Source organism: Mus musculus, chromosome 2 (genome assembly GCF_000001635.26).
Source record: "Mus musculus strain C57BL/6J chromosome 2, GRCm38.p6 C57BL/6J".
Classification (NCBI taxonomy): Eukaryota; Metazoa; Chordata; class Mammalia; order Rodentia; family Muridae; genus Mus; species Mus musculus.
The window spans coordinates 11,098,290-11,103,983 of NC_000068.7; the positions used below are offsets into that span (position 1 = coordinate 11,098,290).

General features: G+C 46.8%; 1 pseudogene; it reads right to left on the reverse strand.

Annotated features, from left to right (window-relative positions):
- Gm13294 (predicted gene 13294) lies at positions 437-2,175 on the reverse strand (annotated as a pseudogene).
- Positions 2,176-5,694: the final 3,519 nt, after the last annotated feature.

Below are 5,694 nucleotides of genomic sequence, written 5' to 3' on the forward strand. Positions count from 1 at the left end.
CTAGCAAGATTTTGCTGAAAGGACCCTGATATAGCTGTCTCTTGTGAGACTATGCCGGGGCCTAGCAAACACAGAAGTGGATGCTCACAGTCAGCTATTGGATGGGTCACAGGGCCCCCAATGGAGGAGCTAGAGAAAGTAACCATGAACTAACCAGTACCCCCAGTGCTCATATCTCTAGCTGCATATGTATCAGAAGATGACCTAGTTGGCCATCATTGGGAATAGAGGCCCCTTGGTCTTGCAAACTTTATATGCCCCAGTGCAGGGGAATGCCAGGGCCAAGAGGTGAGAGTGGGTGAGTAGGGGAGTGGGGGGGGAGGGTATGGGGGCTTGAAATGTAAATGAAGAAAATACCTAACTAAAAAAAATGTCAAAAAAAAAAGGACAAATACCAAAGAAAAAAGAAAACAAAACAAAACAAAACAAAAAACCCCAAGTAACATTCAGTCTAGTAACACAGTTTCCTGTTCCTTTTTGATGGAGCTAACACGGGGTGGTCAGGTTCAGTTACTTCTGAGTCCCCACTGCAAAGTAGGACTGACCGTCCCTCGTCCAGGGTGAACACGTCTGAGTTCTAGTTCTGGCAGGAGTGTTTGACCACCTCATTGGGTGTGGAGAACATCTTGTCACACAGGTTGCACTTATAGGGCTTGTTGGCCTGCATCCCCATATTGTCCATCTGGCTGCCTTCCTCGAACGTGCAGAGCTCCAGTGTCTGCTTGTCCACCATGGTGTAGGTGTCAATGCTCTGGTTGAGGCACACGTGGCGTGTGGCCTGGTTGGCCCTACAGAAGCTCTTGTCACAGGTGCTGCCCTTGAAGGGTTTGCCCGTGTGAATGTACATGTGCTCACGCCAGTGCCTTTTCTGGATGAACTTGCGGCCGCAGATCGTGCACTCATACTTGCGCCTCTTCACTTCCCTCTCTTGGTCCGCCTGCTCCAGGTTGTCGATGTCTGCAATGTCTGAGGGCTGTGGTGTCTCCGACTGTTGCTGCCCATCGATGATGTGGGAGTCGGAGATGTGCTGCAGCTCGCTGTCGCTGATCATTCCTGCCTCTGGTACTTCCAGAGCCTCCTTGCCCAGGTCGGCCGCATTGCTGCAGAGCGACAAGGGCCCAGGGCCTTCCCCTGGCGGGCCAGCAGTGAAGGGCACCCCGGTGTGGATCTCCAGGTGCGCAGCGAGAAGCGACGGCCGCACAGGTGGCAGGCTTAGTACTTGGGGAAGCTTCCATTCCTCTTCATGATGCTTGGCTTTACGTGGGCGATCGTAAGGGATGATGGCTGCTCGTCAGCGGAAGAGGCCTCTAGGTTGGTCTCCTCCCCAGGAGGAGGGGGAGGCACAGGTGTGGAGACAAGTTCAGGTGACAGCGAGGTCTGCAGGGGGGTCTGCGGGAGTTATATTTGTCCGATTCACCTGGGCTAGGTTTGAAGTCAGCTGGGACAGCTGCGAGGTCTCTGGTACAGGCTCCTGGTTCATCCTGGATGCCTGTGGCCTAGGCTCCCGCCCAAGTTTCTCAGGCCCTAAATTCATCTTGGTGGCTTGTCTCAGCAGATGGTCTGCAATCTGAATGCCGTACAAGGATGAGGCCAGAGGGAAGACTTGCTCGGGATAGGAAAAGCTGCCTTGGCTGGCAAGGCTGGCTTCCTGGATAAGGGGGTATGCGTGAAGGAATTTGATCCCTTGCTCTAGCCTCACAGGGTCGATGAGCTGTGGGGCCATCTTCCCTGTGTACATCAGGTGGAGCAGATAGCTGAATATGTCAGGCTGTATGTCAGTGGGCTTCAGGCGGACGCATTCACTGGTCTGATGGACAAACAACATCTTAAAGTAATTGGAGAATGAAGCGAGAACTGATTTGTGTGCCTTGAAGTACACATCGCCGATTGCAACCGTGCAGTCACACAGGAAACCAAACTCTCGCTGAGCGTTTAACTGCTGCAGTAGAATAAGTCCATGGTTGGTCAAATCCATTTTTAAAAATATCTGTCGCAGGTGCGGGCGGCCGTGGCGGGGCGTGAGGGGGGAGGCAGAGCCGGGCGGCCTGGGCTAACTGTCCCCGCCGCCGCCTCTGCCCCGCGTTGCTGCTGCTGCTGCTGCTGCTGCTGCTGCTTGCTGCTGCCGCCGGCCCGTGTCTTCTACGCGGTGGTGGGCGGAGGCGGGGTTTTTCCTGTTAAGGTCACATGACCGAGAGAGCGGAGCCTGATTCTTCTTAATACCCCTAGCTCAACAGAGCTCAACTTCTTCATCTATAACATCAATGTTTGGGGAAAATATTCAATTCTCTAACACTGTCTGAGTGAATACATTGTATCTTTGGGACCTGATAATTCCTGCATTTGTGTTTTTTGTCTTCTCTGCTATATTCTTCCCATTCTCCACTACTCCCTCCACCAACAGATCACAAGAATGAGATAATCAGCTGGGTGGTGGTGGCGCACACCTTTAATCCCAGCACTTGGGAAGCAGAAGCGGGTGGATTTCTGAGTTCGAGGCCAGCCTGGTCTACAAAGTGAGTTCCAGGACGGCGAGGGCTACACAGAGAAGCCCTGTCTTGAAACAAACAAACAAACAAAGAATGAGATAATCAGAACTTCCTTATGCTACGGATTTGTAAGCCTGAGTTATGATCATTTGCAACATGCTATAATGTTTTGTGCCTACCCAAGCATGAAATAAGATGTAGATGCTAGATTTAATACCATATTAATATATAGTGTGGATGTAAGTTTATGTGTGTACTTACTCTATTAGGCCCAGCAAATATCATTTTACCATATCCATCTGGTTCTTACAATCGTCCTCCCTCATCTTATGTAATGATCCTTGGGAGGAGGGGTGTGATACAGGTGCCCCCACTGAGAGTAAGCAACCCATGGCTCTCATTCTTTTTGTGCTGACCAGTGTGGGTCTCTGTATTGATCATTACTTGATAGGGAAAAAGGTTCTTTTATGAGGGTGGAGAGACTCACTAGTCTATAAGTATTTTGAATCTTTAGATACCTGTGTTCAAATGAGTGATTTGATATCATATCCACACATCCACAGTCAAATTCTGTTGCTAAAGCAGATCCAACAGGTTTGACTTAATCACAAAGCAGGATCTTAAGTGGGGCGGTGGTGGCTCACGCCTTTAATCCCAGCGCTCAGGAGGCAGAGGCAGGCGGATTTCTGAGTTCGAGGCCAGCTTGGTCTACAGAGTGAGTTCCAGGACAGCCAGGGCTACACAGAGAAACCCTGTCTCGAAACACCCCCCCCCCAGAAAAAAAGCAGTATCTTCTATTTCTTTGTATTTCTACTAGTAGTCAATCTTGTGCAGATTTTGAATTTGTATTTAAATAAAATAGGGTAAGTAGCTGTTTTCTCGAGAATTTTATTTTATTTGCAAATAACACTTAAACTAGTCAGTTGAATTAATATGATACATAAGGATATGTTTTCCTGCAAACACGGCATTATATATAAGAAATGAAGTGTTTATCCAAATTACAGTATCAATTTCACTTGGCAGAAGGCCCTGGGTTCTCAAAAAGGAGAGAGAGAAACCTGAGTTTGATGATGGAACGTTAAGGACTATGAAATGGAAATGAGCATTTGAGTTGATCTGCAAATATTCATGGGGAAAACCACATGTAAAAACCACTGTTTTCTTGACCTTTTTTCTTTCTCATTTTATAAGAACCTGAAACCCTTGCTACATGGGGATTGGGTTCTTTATCTGCAAAGAAAGAATTGGATGGGTCCACTTTTGCTCTCCTCTTTCTCTTAGAATGTCTATCATCAGGGACTCAGATTCTGCAGAAGGAAAGGAAAGGAAAGGAAAGGAAAGGAAAGGAAAGGAAAGGAAAGGAAAGGAAAGGAAAGGAAAAAGGAATGGAAAAAGGAAAGGCAAGGCAAGGCAAGGCAAGGCAAGGCAAGGCAAGGCAAGGCAAGGCAAGGCAAGGCAAGGCAAGGCAAGGCAAGGCAAGGCAAGGGAATCCTGCCTTCCAAAGGGCCTAGATGTGGCACAGGATATAAGAACAGAAAAGTGGGTAAGAAGGGTCTCTGACAGAGGCTTCATACTTGAGTAGGAGAGTTTATTAGAGAATTAAATATTAACGAGGGGCCAGAAAGATGGCTCAGTGGATAAAGGTACTTGCCGTGCAATCATGGTAACCTGAGTTCAACCCCAGAACCTATTTAAAAGTAGAAGTAGAGAACCCACTCTCCACCAAGTTGTCCTCTGATCTTCACATGTGCACAGTGGCATGTGCATGTACATATATACATCATACACTCATGAGCATAATAATAAATGTTTTCTTAATAAATGATAAACTAAATGGGAAGGTCCCAGTCAGAAATTTAAAGTGGAAAGGTGCTATGTCTTAAACTTAGATGATAATGTTTCCAAGAGGATTTGAGCCCCCAAATCTAATGAAGGGCATCCATTAGTTTATACAAATGAGAGTAAGAAATTCACGTCTCTGAGCTTTGATTCCTCAAACATGAGCATGAACAGTATTAACACTGGATTTTCAAAGATTCTCAAAGAAATCGTCGAGAAGAGTGGTTCTTCAGCTGATGGGCGTAGTAAGGGAGCTGGTATCTTACCCTTCGAGTCCACCCAGGGCACACTTTTCAAACAGGGCTTTGCCTCTGGAGTCGTTGCTGAAGTCGAGCAGAGTCACACCGCACATCAGTTCCAATTCTGTTTGCAAATGCTTTCCGTCCCCATCCAAAAGCCCAATGGGCAAGTCTCCAAAGCAACCATTAAACTGCACCATTAAACTGCCTCCAAAGCATCCATTAAACTGCACCAGTATTGAAGGCCTTTGCCAACAAACCTGACCAGCTGTGCTGCGTAGACTCGGATAAAGTTGACTTGTATAAAAATGTAGGTTTGTGCCAGGCGATGGTGGCGCACGACTTTAATCCCAGCACTTGGGAGGCAGAGGCAGGCGGATTTCTGAGTTTGAGGCCAGTCTGGTCTACAAAGTGAGTTCCAGGGCCACTGACTGTTTCTTTCTAACTCTGCTTCAGTGGCCTCATATTGATAAACTGCATGGGGCTTTGGGGAAGGGGTCCCCAATGGACGTCATCAACAGCTATTAAGTCTAGGCTTGATTGACTACTTTAATAGGGCAACTGGACAAATCTTAATGTTGTAGGTTGTACGTCAGTGAGTGGCCCTTATATTGCCATGATATGGTAAAGAACATATATTTAAGATAATGTCCTTCTAGAACCAGGACCTGTCACTGAGTACAGCAAAGGAATCATTAATGTTGTTGACAGGTAAGTGAGGCTCCAACTGTATCTTTGCTGTTTTGGTTTTGTTATTGTGAATAAAAACATCAATCAACAGTTGTATCAGGACTACATCCATTCTTCATCTGAAAGACAGGTTGCCACAAATCACAGCTATGAATAGCTGTGAGAGCAATTCCTGAGAATCAAAGGACTAATTGGGATTGACAATAAAGAGTTTCCAAGCCTGGCAGTGGTGACACATGCCTTTAATTCCAGCACTTGGGAGACAGAGGCAGGCGAATTTCTGAGTTCGAGGCCAGCCTGGTCTACAGAGTGAGTTCCAGGACAGCCAGGGCTACACAGAGAAATCCTGTCCTGAAAACCATGAGTGTTTTATTATTTATCAATTGTGTGTTTTATTTCCTTTCAATTAACAAAACGTGTAAATGAACCTCTGTACA